The sequence below is a fragment of the Marmota flaviventris genome, chromosome 11 (assembly GCF_047511675.1).
Source record: "Marmota flaviventris isolate mMarFla1 chromosome 11, mMarFla1.hap1, whole genome shotgun sequence".
Taxonomy (NCBI): domain Eukaryota; kingdom Metazoa; phylum Chordata; class Mammalia; order Rodentia; family Sciuridae; genus Marmota; species Marmota flaviventris.
The window spans coordinates 82,089,717-82,105,881 of NC_092508.1; the positions used below are offsets into that span (position 1 = coordinate 82,089,717).

At 34.4% G+C, this 16,165-nt stretch overlaps 1 protein-coding gene and 2 pseudogenes across 2 annotated transcripts in view; 1 reads left to right on the plus strand and 2 right to left on the minus strand.

Annotated features, from left to right (window-relative positions):
• The window catches only part of Acvr2a (activin A receptor type 2A), a 79,136-nt gene that overhangs the window by 53,924 nt on the left and 9,047 nt on the right, over positions 1–16,165 (minus strand). The window lies entirely within an intron of this gene.
• On the minus strand, positions 2,954–3,419 carry LOC114094776 (small ribosomal subunit protein uS12-like; annotated as a pseudogene).
• LOC114094731 (small ribosomal subunit protein eS7-like) lies at positions 9,001–9,695 on the plus strand (annotated as a pseudogene).

Consider the following 16,165-nt stretch of genomic DNA (forward strand, 5'->3'; position numbering starts at 1 on the left):
ATGAAGAGTTACTTCCTCTCATGAATGATGTAAAATCAATCTTTTAACATTGTTACAAATAACCTGAACAAGCAAGCATATGCACAGCAAAATTTGCAGATTTACAGATTTCCCCAAGCAATTCTGAGCAACAAGTTATCAAACCAAAAGGAAGCAATGTTATAAAGTTCTTTAAGGGGTATAAAAGTAGGTGAATATTAGAGTATTTTCTATATTAAAAGAAAAATAATGTGAAATGCCTTGTTAAATGATTATCTCTGAGTAAAAAAAATCTAGAAGTCATCAAGGTCTGAGGACATGAAAACACAATGACATAAAGTACTTACATATTCAAAAAGGGCAGTACCATTTTAGGAAGGTAATTAAACCTTAATAAAAAACAGAAATTATTAAAATGTGGCACAACAAGACAGAGTTATCCACATCTGATAATTCCAGAAGATACAGACCTTTCCTCAAAATTCAAGAATTAGTATTATTTCCCAGATTAACAATAAAAAGATTTGCCCATTGTTACCGCGAAAGAAGAAACACCTTAAAGCATGAGATCCCAGACTCATTTCATCTTCACTCAACTTATATTTCTAACCGTATCTCCTGTTATATTTTCTACCTCTTCTCTCCTGTCTAAAAGGAGTATTTAGCATACTGTAAATATTATCACACTTACTGCCTCAATGCTTTGTGATTTGCCAGCTACCGTAAACAGAATGTTTTTCCCATCAAAGGCCACTTGGTGAAATCCAACCATTCCTCTCAGGCACAGTCACAAGCCACAACATACATGCATTACTCTCTTCAAATCTCAATGAACATGAGTTAAGCATCAACTCCACAATCAGTAAGCCAGGCAACAAGGACAGAGATGAATCAGAAAAATTCCTATTGATCTAATATGAACAGTGAAAACTGAAGAAATGTCAATCACATAGAAAGTGATTATATGATATTATAGAAACACAGAAAGGAGCACCTAACAACTGGGTACAGGAGAGAGGAAACGGGGGAGAGGGTCCACAAGGAAACTGCAAGACATACAAAATGATGGAGTGTGGAGGAAAAAACAAAAACAAGTATGTAGGAAAGGGAGAGAAGAGAAATTATAAAGTCTTATTAGTGTTAAAAGATCAAAGTGGTTGGCAGTATGTGGCAGGAAATGAAGGTGGAAAAAAATCCCTAGGTTACTGCTGTACATCATATTAAAAAGCTTGACCTTCATCATTTGTTGGTGACCAGAAGTCAGTGAGGAGTTTTAAGAAGCTGAGTGTTGGGCTGGGGATGTGGCTCAAGTGGTAGCGCGCTCGCCTGGCATGCATGAGGCCGGGGTTCGATCCTCAGCACCACATACAAAGATGTTGTGTCCGCCGAAAACTAAAAAAATAAATTAATATTTAAAAATTTTCTCTCTCTCTCTCTCTCTCTCTCTCTCTCTCTCGATTTAAAAAAAAGCTGAGTGTCAGGGTCAGATTTGTAGATCCCTTAGTTTCTACAATCTCCATGGTTTCTATCAAAGACTGTGAGAGATAGGATTTCTTTTTCCCTGGTGATTTTTTTTTTGTTTACTTTGTTTTGTTTATGGAGTAGAAGAGGAAAAGATCAAAAAGGTCTATTCAAGACTTCAAACAAGGGATGGTAAGGGTGAAACTAACACACTGATGATGGGAATGGAGAAGCAAGTAGTAAACAGAAATAATAAGTGCTGGCGAGGATGTGGGGAAAAGGGTACACTTGTACATTGCTGGTGGAACTGCAAACTGGTGCGGCCAATATGGAAAGCAGTATGGAGATTCCTAGGAAAGCTGGGAATGGAACCACCATTTGACCCAGCTATCGCCCTTCTCGATCTATTCCCTGAGGACCTTAAAAGAGCATACTATAGGGATACTGCCACATCAATGATCATGGCAGCACAATTCACAATAGCTAGACTTTGGAATCAACCCAGATGCCCTTCAATAGATGAATGGATTAAAAAACTGTGGCATTTATACACAATGGAGTATTACGCAGCACTAAAAAATGACAAAATCATGGATTTTGCAGGGAAATGGATGGCATTAGAGCAGATTATGCTAAGTGAAGCTAGCCAATCCTTAAAAAACAAATGCCAAATGTCTTCTTTGATATAAAGAGAGCAACTAAGATCAGAACAGGGAAGAAGAGCATGAGGAAAAGATTAACATTAAACAGAGACGAGTGAGGGGAGAGAAAGGGAGAGAGAAGGGAAACTATGGAAATGGAAGGAGACCCTCATTGTTACACAAAATTACATATAAGAGTTTGTGAGGGGAAAGGGGAAAAAAAAAACAAGGGAGAGAATTAAACAACAGCAGATGGGGTAGAGAGGGAAGATGAGAGGGAAGGGGAGGGGGGATAGTAGGGGATAGGAAAGGTAGCAGAATACAACAGTCATTAATATGGTATTATGTAAAAATGTGGATGTGTAACCGATGTGATTCTGCAACTTGTATTTGGGGTAAAAAATGGGAGTTCATAACCCACTTGAATCAAATGTATGGAAGATGATATGTCATGAGCTTTGTAATGTTTTGAACAACCAATTAAAAAATAAAAATAAAAAAAAACTATAAACAATGCCATTCTTGTGACTGTATTCTTCTCCAGAAAATAGCTGCTTTTCATAAAATTATTTGTGACAACATGCATCAGATTTATTGTTGTTTTTAAAAAAAGAAGTAATAAATATTTTTTTAAATTATCAAAAAAAAAAAAAAAAGAAACACAAGGTCAAGTTGACAGGATTTCATAATTATACAGATTTGAAAGAACACTAAAAAGAACACAGTGAAGATGATAGCCAAGTTTCTGACTCCAATTTTGATTTTCCCTTTTCTGTAAGCACTCTCCTGAACCAATACTTCAAGCAAATAAACATTTTTACCCTAACTCTTCTCCAATCTCTTTTTTTTCTGGAATATGAAAATTTCTTACTATGTTTTCATCAGCAAAATTTATGATCTTGGTCTTTCCTTCTTGCCTTTGTATAGGGCCAAAAGGGAGACACTGACTACTTTAACAACCTTCAAGCGGACTCCAGGAATGTCACCAACAGCATGACTTTTTCTACCAAATATAGCAACTAGAACTTCATCATTTTCCTCAATAAAGTTCAGGCAACCATCATTGGGTACAAAAGCCGTGATTTTCTTGCCATTCTTGATCAGCTGGACCCTGACACACTTCCTGATGGCAGAATTTGGCTGTTTGGCTTCAACCCCTACTTTTTCCAGCACAATTCCCTTTGCATGGGAAACACCTCCAAAAGGGTTGGCCTTCAGGGCTATGCCCAAATGGGCCTTCTTGTATTGTTTATCATGCCACTTTTGGTCCTGTCAGTGACTACAGAGCTTCCTGGCAGTACGAAGACCGTGACACTTGCCCATCTTGTCGATGCCATGGGGCAGAGGGAAAGAAAGAATTCCCCCCATCTCTTCACAAACTTTCTCAACCAATATTTCTTAAAAATAATGGATCACACCGGAATCCACTTCCTCATCTACATTTCACTCCTCATTTTACAACATGGCTTTTGTCTTCAGCACTCTACTGAAAATATTTCTTGCTAAAGTTACAAAAAACTAACCTCTAACTGACAAACCAGTGATGAGTATTCAGACTCTATCTTATGACACTGTTTAATAGTCTCTCTACTTAGGAGGGAATGAAACTGCTTGTTTTCTTTCTATATTTCTGGACACATCTTCATCTTCTTTGTCCTCCTCCCCCTCTGCCCTGTTAATGTTCATATTCCCCTGAGTTTGGACTTTGACTCTCTTTTCATTCTTCATTCTGCCTATTTGATTCTATGCCTATACATATACTGGCTGGATATTCAAATGCTTCTCCCCAGCTTAGCTCTATAAGTCTACTCATATGAAATCCCTATCAGGATTAGCCACAAGTACTTAACTTGATAAAAATATAATGTATCTCTTTATTCTAAAGCACTAATCTGATGAAACATTCTACTTCTGAAAATGGCCCCTCCACATCCTCCATCATGAAGTTAACATTCCTTAGCAAATCATCATGCCCTTCATAATCTGGCCCTACTTAACCTCTGCAGACTCATCCTCCAACATGCTTCATGCCCACTTATCCCTTATGATCTAAGCTTCCTGAACTAATTCCAGTCCCTCAAAAATGTAACATTATTCATGTACTCATGTAAGTTGTTTCTTTGGCCTTAGTCTGGACATTCTTGGCTCCTTTAATCTCTTTTTATTCAAAATACAGTCCCTAAACAGACAGTACAGCAACACTGCAAGCTTATTAGAAATGCAGAACCTGGGCCCCACTCCAGACATATCAAATCAAAATCTGCATTTTAGCAATCTCTCCAGGTGTCTTGTGTACATATTAAAGCCTGAAAAGCATCACTTTAATCTATCATGACTACTACTGCAATACACAACAGGTATCACAGTAAAAGGCAAATCCAGCACACGCAACTTTGAGAGCTTTGATCTAAATCATTCCCTTACATAGGCTCTTTGAATCAGTAGTAATGAAAATGTTATTAACTCTCTTGTTTTCACAGTCACTCCTCTCTCTCTGGATTTAACTCTTTATACAATTTTGCAAACATGACATTGGCTTACAATTCTCAGTCCCTGCTGAGGTTGTCTTTCATCTGGTATCAAGGAACTTGTCCACACTGAGCTGTCTCACCCCCAGGGAACACAATCACTAGCCTTGTTAGAAACAAAATTATTCTTCTTACTTTATTCATCTGGTGAAATCCTAGTCATCCTTCACGATTTCTCCAAGCATCACTGCAAGAAAACATAACCTGATCCACTCCAAACTGAACTGGGCCATCTTGTTCTGTAATCCCAAAGCATTCTAATCTATGTATGAGGTGCTGTATAATCGCTAGTTTACCAATCATTCTCTTCCAGTGAGGCTGTGAATCCTCTAGAGTAAGACAGTGTCTTATTTATCCTCATAGTTGCAGAAGTCAATATACTTACTAGACGACTAAGAAGTCTGGAGCTCAAGAGGGAAATCAAAGTCAGAGACATACTCAGGACATCTACATTAAGCTTTAAAAAAATTACGAGATGGGATTACTTCAGCAAGGAAGGGTATACAGAGTAAAAATTACATAAGGATTAAACTCTGAACAAACAGCAACACAAAAAGAATGAATATTAACGTGGTGAGGGCCTAAAGTAAGAAGTTAAGGAACAAAAGAATTTCAAGAAGGAACAGGCAGACAATAACATCAAACTTACAGAACAGTTAAGTCATAACCAGATACACATAACAATTTTTTAACCAATTAGAAAATCAATCTTTGAGGTAATTATTTCACTTATTTCAGGTTAACAGTAAGCTGAAGAGAGAATAAAAGGTACAGATGTGGAGCCAGGTATAGATAAAGAGCCATCTGAAGAAACTGGACCGTGAGAGAAAAAAGGAAGACTCTTTCCCATTAATTTATTTGACAAATACGTATTGAACACTACAAATGCAATGATACACAGGTGGACCACAATCCTTATATGGTGCTTTTTTTAGCAGCAATAAATTCAGGAAGAAACAATAAAAAGAAGCATCCAAAAAGGCCAGACGAAGGAAAATCTAAAATGCATCTCTCACCTAGTCCTAAAGGCAACCAAACGAAAGAAAAAGAAGGACAGTCAGTCAATAATTTGGTGCTAGACAGCATTAATATTAGTAATGAAGGTGTTGAATTTTTTATACTGCATGTTCAGAGTATGTACTGTGTTAGAAGGCAAGGGTGTCATTCCAAAGTGACTAATTTCTTAGACAATCAAAGACTATCCTTCTTTTGTTAAGCTCTGCAGAATCTACCAAACTTGGAAGCCCATAGTAGATATCCTTAATTGTTGGTTGATATCAATTATAACTAAATGGACCATGGATATGACAATATTAGTTTTCCTATAAATTCAGTTGCTTAAGTTCAAATAAAACCCCATGGATTTATTATTGCCTTCACTACTCATTTAATATCTTTTATTCATACTTATCATTCTAAAAACTGGAGAAATAAGGGATTTCCTTTTTATCCTATTCTCTTCATCACATTTCAATTTCTGTAAGCTAACCTACGTTTTAAAAATTATAGTAACAGAAAATTGAGGTCCTTGGATTTAGAAAAATAAATTAATCTATTTATCAAGCCATCTTAATATAAATGAAGGGAAAGAAACCAGACTATTCATGCTTATCTAACATATTCTTCCTCATGAAACCAGAATTTGTAACAGGCACCAAGTGAGTAACAATAACCAGTATCATTAAATTATTTTCCATGTATGAGTCAAAAAGAACATGAATTTGTTTCCTTCTACATGAGCAAATTTCAATTAATTCAACTTTTCTGAATCAAGGTGTATTATTTTAAATAGACACAATTACTTTATACATTTGATTCACTAATTACTCAAGTAGTGATTAGAGCAAATGAATTCTGACCTACTTCTGATTCTGGTTCATTGTATAACCAAAAGAAACAACTTCTTTTTCTCAGTCTTTAAACAGCTGTGCACAAACAATTACTTTTATTTAAGAGGTGGAGAAAGCTCTGCTTTATCAGTCACCACCAACCATCAACACCTCAACTGGATAACCTACCATTTCTGACATCATAAATCTCAAGGGGTGCAAATAATAGCAGTTTTTATTAGGGTAGAGGGAAGTGGAAGGAACTTTGGTAGAATGGGTTCAAAGAAAATCATACTGCCCAAGAGTTGGTAACTCATCTTTTAATATGTTTTAGAGTATCAGAATATTTGATTCAATATAAAGAATAGAATTAAGTCCTGAAAAATCTAGATTAGATACTCTAATTCTGCTTCTTAATTACACAGCCTTCCACAAGCCATTGACTCTTGGTTTCCTCATTTATAAAATGGGGTAATATTTATCTTGCACTGAAAATCACACATATTATCACTAAAACTTCCAAGCACTTAGCCCAAAGCATGTTATAAAAGATTGATGCTAATAGTGATGGTTTTAACAAATGATAATCCTAGTAATATTATTGATATATACAATGACTGTGACATAACTTGCCCGTTTCAAATTTGACCAAAGAAATATAACAATGAAAAAGTAAAATTATGGAACATGTGTAATGAGATTGACTTGATTATGAACCATTAGGAAAACAATTTAAAACATTCACAATCAAAATACAAAAGTGACTGAGAAAAGCACTTCTTCAGCAATCAAGGACAGGATTTACCTACAAATTTCCTTCAAGCAACAATCAACACATGTGGATTCTTAGTCACCATCAAGCTAGCCAAGCAAGAGTATATCTGTCCTAAAATTAAAGTTCACTTTGGTACTTTTTATTGCTGCATTGCTGTTTCCAGCTCTCTGGGCTCTAAACATGGATTTTTTAAAGTCTGGTACAAAAGATTATCTGCAAAGCAACCACTCTAAATTACTGCAAACATTTCCCCGACTAAGGGTGAGAGAGGGCAGTGGAGTATTCTCTAAAAGTTGGTAAGCATAAAGAACCCTGAACTTAAAAGTCAGGGTTTTAGTTCTAGCTCCATTTATTAGTGACTTCAGGCAAAATGTATTATCTCAGAGTATGAGTTAAAGCAAAATAACAACATAGAACCTATTTCAAATAGGTTCAAATAGAATCAAACAAGAACAAACATGAAATCACTTACAAAACTATAAAGCATTAATAAATGAAAGCTATTTTTCCAGAAACATTGGTATTTGGATACTGAGAAAATAAAACAAGATATAATTTGGAAATTTCAAGTTATTCCCTAACACAACCATTCTGCTTTATCTGATTTGGGAAAAAAAGGTTTTGAGGTGCTCTCATTTGGGAATATACTACTAAATTACATACTATTTCATTCTATAATATTCTGAAAAGATTCCCTAAAAACTTCAGTATAAACAATACCACTAAATTATGAAACTGAAAATGTCAGTATTCTTCCCTGAAAACCAACTAAACTGATGATGTTCTAGATTTAAATCAAATAAATATTATAAAAATATAAATAATATTAATAAGAAATTATTTGCATCCTGAACACAATAGTGTGGCCAACTGCAAAAGTGTAGTTTCTTACTAAATACATTGGAGTGGCTTCAGTTGTCAATTCACTACACTCCAACTTGTCATATTCAATAAATGGTTTAGAGATAGCCAGCCACTGCTTAGAAAAAACAATAAGCAGCATTAACAATTAATTATATTTAATAGGATTCTGTCATATTTCCATTCTCTAACCAGATTAAATATGGTTTTGTTACTTTTCTAGTGAAGAACAATAGTCTTTCCATCTACTTCTTCCAAAACTATGACAAACCAAGGTAGAGATCAGAATTGGCATGAACTAGTTTTCACGACATTTGCACTCAATATTTAACAGAGACAGAAATGTCTTAATGACAAGTATTATGATTTTTAAGTATTTAAAATGGGTAACTGGGTAAATGAGTCTGGACTACCAAGTTACCTGAGAGAGACTTTTCCCTTAATATAACTTTAAATTTTTTTTTCAGTTAGCATATCAAAGCTACCCATCTCCAAAGCCAAGACTTCTACTTATACAATTTAACAGTAAGTCCTGTTTTACCTACACCCACTTGTAAATTGCCACATGGGAACAGCAAACCCATCTTGGTGACCAGGTGTCCCTGCTACTTGGGTTTCCCCTCTCAGTTAACGCCATGATTATATTACTCTTTCTCACTAAACCTCATCCTCAATTCCCTGCTATTTCTAGTATGAGTAAAGAGCCCAACTGCTGATGAAAAATGAAGGAACAAAGAGTATAAGTACAGAGAGAAGAAAAACTAAAAGTAAAATCTCTCTTCTTACACATTCATTTGGACAAAGCACAGAACAATGTGGAACCCAAGGATAAAACTTTTTCTGGTGCCTGTAAGAAGCTTACAAGCAAGGATATTACTTCTGAATTCCCAGAGTTTCAGATGTAAACAAAAATGCCTAAAAGTATCATGTGTCATTACTCATATAGATTACTAAACATTTATTCACACCTTTTCAAAAGCTCTATCACTAAAGCCAATGCCTTCAAGAAATCTAGTGAGCTGCCACCAACTTCGATACTTTTTGTCCTGCAAAACATAGTTATGAAAATTATGAAACCCATAGCTCAGAAGCCCAATGGGCAACAAGAGCTCTTAAAGCTGGAGATAAACTTGGACCTCAAAGCCCAGCTGTGGGAGTTCAACAGCACAACAGTCAAGGGAATTGAATTTGGTGGTGGTCAAAAAGCTATCATAATATTTGTTCCAGTTCCTCAACTGAAATCTTCTCATAATATCAAAGTTCGGCTTGTGCATGAATTGGAGAAAAAGTTCAGTGGGAAGCACATGGTCTCTATTGCTCAGATAATTCTGCCTAAGCCAATTCAAAAAAAAAAAAAAAAGCCATCTGAAAAACAGGCAAAAGCATCCCAAAAGCTGCACTCTGACCAGTTGTGTACAATGCGATCCTTGAGAACTTAGGTCTTCTCAAATCAAACTGTGGGCAAGAGGATCTCATGAAGCTGGATGGCAGCCAGCTCATAAAGGTTCATTTGGACAAAGCACAGAACAATGTGGAACCCAAGGATAAAACTTTTTCTGGTGCCTGTAAGAAGCTTACAAGCAAGGATATTAATTCTGAATTCCCAGAGTTTCAGATGTAAACAAAAATGCCTAAAAGTATCATTCACAGTCTAAAAAAAAAAAAAAATCATACATGCCTTCTTTCTTTCATCCAGGATATAAGGAATGAAGCACATACTCTACTCTAAAATGAAATGAGTCTCTGTTTGAATCTCAGTTATAAAGCGTATTAGCTATATGACTCTGTTTTCTCTCCTGTAAATTTCTCTCATAAAGTAGCTCAGTACCAGAAATACACTGCAATAAGCAATCAAGAGGCTTCCTTTATATATTTCATTTGGCTCTCACATACAATTAAAAAAAAAAAAAAAAACCCGAATCTCAAGATCAATATCCCAAACCCTTAGAACATAGGCTTTTTTAAATATTTATTTATTTATTTTAGGTGTAGATTTACACAACACAATGCCTTTTATTTTTATGTGGTGCTGAGGATGGAACCCGGGTCCCGCCCGTGCTAAGCAAGCGCTCTACTGCTGAGACACAATCCCAGCCCCAGAACAAAGGCTTTTAATAAAACTTTTCTGACCACAAACTACAGTAAGAAATAAATTTTTCATTGAGATCCATTACATACATACATACATACATATATATATGTGTGTGTGTGTGTATATATATAATCACACACAACTGAAGATTCACAAAACAATACTATCACTTACTATGTGTGATACATTTTAATAGTTTCTATTTTTTTGTCAAATTGACGCTCTACAATGATTTCGTGACCTCTAGTGGTTTGTGACTTCTAGTTTGGAAAAAAAAAAAAAAAAACTACCTTGCACTCTTCTCTCTCCTTGATTTTCTCCTCCCATCTTTTCTTCTCTAATCAAATGCACAAAGTGTTTTTAGTCTTCCTATGCCACCCTACAGGAGCACCCAGAAGCAGGGTATTTCCTAAGATGTAAAGCCCAGAAAGCAAAAGAGAGATCATGGAAAGAGAAAGTTTTGAAAATAATGGGGAGAGTCTTCATTAAGGTCCAAGAAGGATTATTAAACCCATTTTCCCTCAGAGATAGCATTATTCCTGATGGTAAAGTCTATAGGATTGCTGGAATACAATACAGAAGGTTAAGTAGGTTTGCATATTAGTCTAGGAACTTAATGTTTTTATAAGAAACGATTTTTAATGATTTTATAAGAAAATGCTAACTAGTTTCCAAAGAAAGTTTCTTAAACATATTTCTAAATTGAGGGAGGAATGCCATCCATACAACCAACAAATGCAACCTACAGCCAACAGGTCAAATCTACTCTGTGACCTGTTTTTTACACAGCCCCTGAACAATGGTTTTTATTTTTAAATAATAGAGAAAAATCAAAAGAATATTTGTGACACATTAAAATTACATGAACTTGGGGCGGGGATTGTGGCTCAGTGGTAGAGCGCTCACCTAGCACATGCAAGGCCCTGGGCTTGATCCTCAGTGCCACATAAAAATGAATAAATTAAAAAAATAAAGGTATTGTGTCCATCTACAACTAAAAATAAGTAAATATTTTAAAAATTACATGAACTCCAATTCCTCTATGCACAAATAAAGTTTTAATGAAAATCAGTCACACTGATTAATTTACATATTGCATATGACTGATTCTGTGTTAAAAATGGCAGAGTTAAATAACTACAAAAGAGACTGCCTAAAACATTTACTATCTGGTCCTTTACAAAAAAGTTTGCATACTCCTGTCCTAAGCACTTGAAAGCATTCGACATTCATTCACAAATATTTGTTAAGCATCTACTATTTGCCAGATACTGGGCACACTACAATAAATAAGTCAGCTATAGTCTCTCTTATGAATAGCAATGAAAGGCAAGTGGAAAAAAGCTCATAGAGATAAAAAGCAGTTGATTTCTTGTAGGAACTACCAGACAACAGATATGGCAAATGGGGTTGGACCTGGGCCATAGTATGCAGTGTCTTTAAGGTCACTGTAAGGAGTAAATACTCTTCTAATGTTTTATATTCAATTGCCTATGGAATTATTACCTGTATTCACCGACAGCTTAAAGATGAATTTCTACTCATTAATAATCACAAATTCTGAATTAGAAGTATTATCATAGTTCCCCTGAACTCTCCCTATTGTTCTCTACTCCTTGAAAACATTGTTGTATTCCTTAAAAATATTTGGTGTAACATTTCAAAGTTTTAAAGGTTTCATGTATATATGTATATGAGTGTGCTTGGGCTTTTGTGTGTAACCTTGAATCCTCATTGTAATCTTATGAGGTGAGCAACATAAATTCCACTGAAATGTAAAAAGTCCACAGTTATGGAATTTCCCCAAGTTCACACAGAATCACACCATGGTAGAGAAAGGTCCAACACCCAAGGTTTCTTCCCGAGAAATGTCTGCTCTTTCTAATATATGATTCCAAGAATGCAAAATAGATGACTTACACTGAATTTGAAGACAAAGGAAATTCTTATGGCTGTTTGTTTTAGACAGCCATTTTTGCCAACAAACGACTACTTGTACCAATGTTTTTGTTTCTGTTAACTAGCCCTTATTGGTAAATCACATGCTCCAACAGCAGAAAATTCTACAATCTATAATATATTGGGTCAGCTATTCTTCTATTCTCTGGCTTAGTGAGATCATGGAAATAAAGGTAGTTATTAACTATGAAAATACTTAAATTAGGGCTGCTAAATACATGCTGTTAGAGTAGTTAGAAATTATAATTCTTGGTATAGTAATATTCTTGGGATACAATACTAAAAGATAAGACCTGAAGATAAAAGATCCCAACTATGCTTCACTGACTCCAAAGAGAAAAAAATAGTCCAACTAATTCACTTCTGACAATAACCTATTACTTTTATTCCATACTTCAGAAGTAAGGATCAGCTTGAGTAGTTTATTCTTCTTAAAAATCATCAGAGGTAGTTACTGGAGAAAATGGTACTTGACAGGCTGTTAGGCCCTCTCAGTAGTCAGAGTCTCCTAATTTCCTAATTAACACCCAAACCAAGTTATATATCTAGAAAGAACAAAAGAAGAAAATAGGAAAAGGTTACCAAATAAAATTTGTCATATATTTATATAGAATAGAAGTATTGTTAGTTTCTATTCAACTTCTTTTTATTTCTTGGTCTTTTAGAAAAGGTATTTTATTCTGTTTCTGAATACCTGCTAAACAAATTGTTTTTCTAATACTATGCCCATCTTGCATAAAACTACCATCTGGGAACTGTCTGTCCTCATTGGTTATTTATCAACATTCTCTTATACTTTTCAACTTTTCAGTTCTCCCCATATCATTTTAAAGTACACTTGTGCAAGTTCAAGTTTATTATAAAAATAATTAGTAAATTCTACTAACTAGGGCTTGGTTTAATAGCTTATAGAGGGCTTGCCTAGCATGTGTGAAGCACTGGGTTTGATTCCCAGCACCACATATAAATAAATAAAATAAAGTTCATCAACAAAAATAATTTTTTTTAAAATTTTCCACTAATCCTATAGTATCAAACTCCACTAGAGGGTAACACAAAGCCTAACCACCGGTTTTTTGTTTTGTTTTTGTTTTCCTAGAACTACTTTACTGAAGGTAATAAGAAACAGAATGTCCTATAGTATTTACAGGGTGTGAAACTATACTTCTTTACACAAAGTGACTCAAATATAGTTAGTTTTTCCTACTTCAAATGTTAGACATCAAATGAAAAGGTAGCCACCATTATATTTTTTAAATTCAGTAAAATTTTATGTCTCTTCTGCTTTCACCTTTATGTAATAATGCAATTATTTCCTAGTCAAAGATGCTGTTCAACTTGGTGCCATAATAAAAGCCAATATCCCTGCCCAAAGCATTACTTCCCTAAACAAGAGTAGAAGCTTGATATCCTTCCAGATAAGAATACTGAAACTGACTACCTACAATTAGAGGCTGTAGCACTAAGTAAAACTAACAGCCCAAAGTATTAACTATTTACGTTTCAGAATTTATTGTAAGAGCTTAATTACCTGAAAAAGATCTATTCATAATAATTAAGGTACAAAATACAGTATATTACATATTTCAAACAATAAAGAGGTAGTGATCTTATGAAAAAATAGTACAAAGGATTTAAGTGGAGCAAATTATGTTATATGCATTTATGAATGTCAAACGGAACCCTACTATTGTGTATAACTATAATACACAAATAAAAACATTTAAAATAAGTATTTGAAGAAGAGGAAAGCCAAAGTTTTAGAAGTGGGAATGCTTAAATAAGAATATAAATTAGCAGATGCACAAAATATAAATACAGAAATTTATTACAAAAATTCGATAAAAGTCCGAGTTTTATTATCTTTTTTTTTTACTTTTTTTGAGACACTATATTCAAAGTTCTTATGTCATAAAAAAAAACTTTTTTCTAGTAGAAAACATCGGATAACTAAATAATACTAGAGGAAGACTGATAAGTGTAAGCAAGTTGTACAATACAATCAGAAAACGTTCAATGCTAGGAGAGATCTTGGAGAGTCTAGCTCACACTGATGCAACAGACTGCTAACTAGTCTTCACCTCTTTACTCCTATACCCTCCCAATATATTTTTCAGATAGCTGCAAAAGAGATCTAGTTCCTCCTTAAAATTCTTTGCTTACCACTGGTTCTTTGCATTTTTATTCTAATCCCCTCCCCTATTAGATCAAAGTCCTGTATGATCTTGTTCCTCTCTCTCCAGATCTCCGCATTTACTTCTTTGGGCAGCCAGTTAAATATTTCTTGAGTTTCTATTTTGTGCCAGAAACTGTGCTATGTCCTGGGGATATTGCGATGAACACATATCCTGCTTCACTGTTGGAGCTACTATTAGAACCTAAACTCTAGCCGTGAAAAGGATAAATAATAAATAGGAAGGTAAACAATTAGTGATTGTGATGTGTGATGTGAGGTGAATAAAAAGCAATCCTCTCAGCACCCTGCTAGTTTCAACAGTAGTAAATATGACCTCTATATTTAGTTGTTCACTTGACTGCTTCTTGACTGCTTACTTCATGACTATAAGCTCCATAAGGGCATAATGTGTCTGTCTTGTTCACTACCAAATCCCAAACACTTAGCAAACCATCCAGAATTTATTTATTAAATGAATGAGCACCTATTTTATCATCTTTAATTTGGGGATAAGTGAGGTCTTAATGGTTGTCAAAGGTCAAAGAAGAGTCACTAGGAAAGTAGGAATTTGAGTGAAAGATTCTTATTAAATTTTACTCCAAAATATTATACCACACTCAAAATACTGATTTTAAAATTCAACTAATTGTGTTTTCAAAGCTTAAGTTATTGGTACCTTAAAAAGACCTGAGAATCTTTCAAACACAAAAAATTCTACATCAAAAAAGAAGTTTTAAAATACCTAAAATTGAAATGAAATAATCATTTTTTTTTAATTCTGACAAATACAGATGCAGATTTATGCCAATGTTTCTTTTTAATGAGTGAGAACAATGAGACCTTAAAGAACTCTTTGTAAAGAACCATGATATCTGAATGTTTATTTCCTGGCATCTATCTAGCACTCTATACTGATATTTTGTCTGTATCATTTTTAGTTAGAATATGATTTCACATTAGTTTATAAGTAATATACCTGCAAATTTTAAAATATCTCCCAAGAAAGCCAAACATGGTGACACATTCTTGTAATCCCAGCAATCTGGGAGGCTGAGACAGTAAGATCATAAGTTTTGAAGTGAGCCTGGACAATTTAGAGAAATCCTGTTTCAACATAAAATAAAATAAAAGACTTGGGGATGTTACTCAGTGGTAGAACATCCCTGGATTCAATTCCAGTACCACAATAAAAAAAAAAAAATCTCCCAAAAACTGAATTTATACTTTTAAATGTCTTACACACTATATCCTTCTCAATTAGACTCAAAGACAGATTAATGATTAACATATGTATGTGAGAGCTACTCTAGATTTGCCACTGTGTTATGTGGTATAGTGTTCTATTTAATACAACTTGGTTTACACATCTAAAAAATTAATCTCAGAGTTTTAGAAACCTGCTAAGATCTCATAATTTGCCCATGCCCTTTCCTCTTGAAATAATGCCTTGGAACAAGCTTGGTTTTTAATATATAGTCATAAAGATATGAACAACAGATTTTTCCTAATAATGGCCTTTCTATAAAATATAAATTTTAAAGTCAATAATAACAACTAGGAAAAATCTTCCCTTCAAGCTTTATAACTAGATGTAAAGACAATATGTAAAGACTTAATTTAAAAATCTTTCATAAGGCAGCCCCTCCCCCAAATGTGTAGCTAGTCCAATTTAGTATCTCCTTGCTTAACATTTAGTAAGTATCTCCTTGCTTAACATTGTTACTTCAGCAACATTAGGGGATAAATTGATTCCCAGTGTGATAACAGACCCCCCCCCCAAAAAAAATGAAAAACTGTCTGTATTAAGTACAAAACAATGATCAATGAAAGGTTTAGGTTTCAGGTATGAATAGCATATACCAAG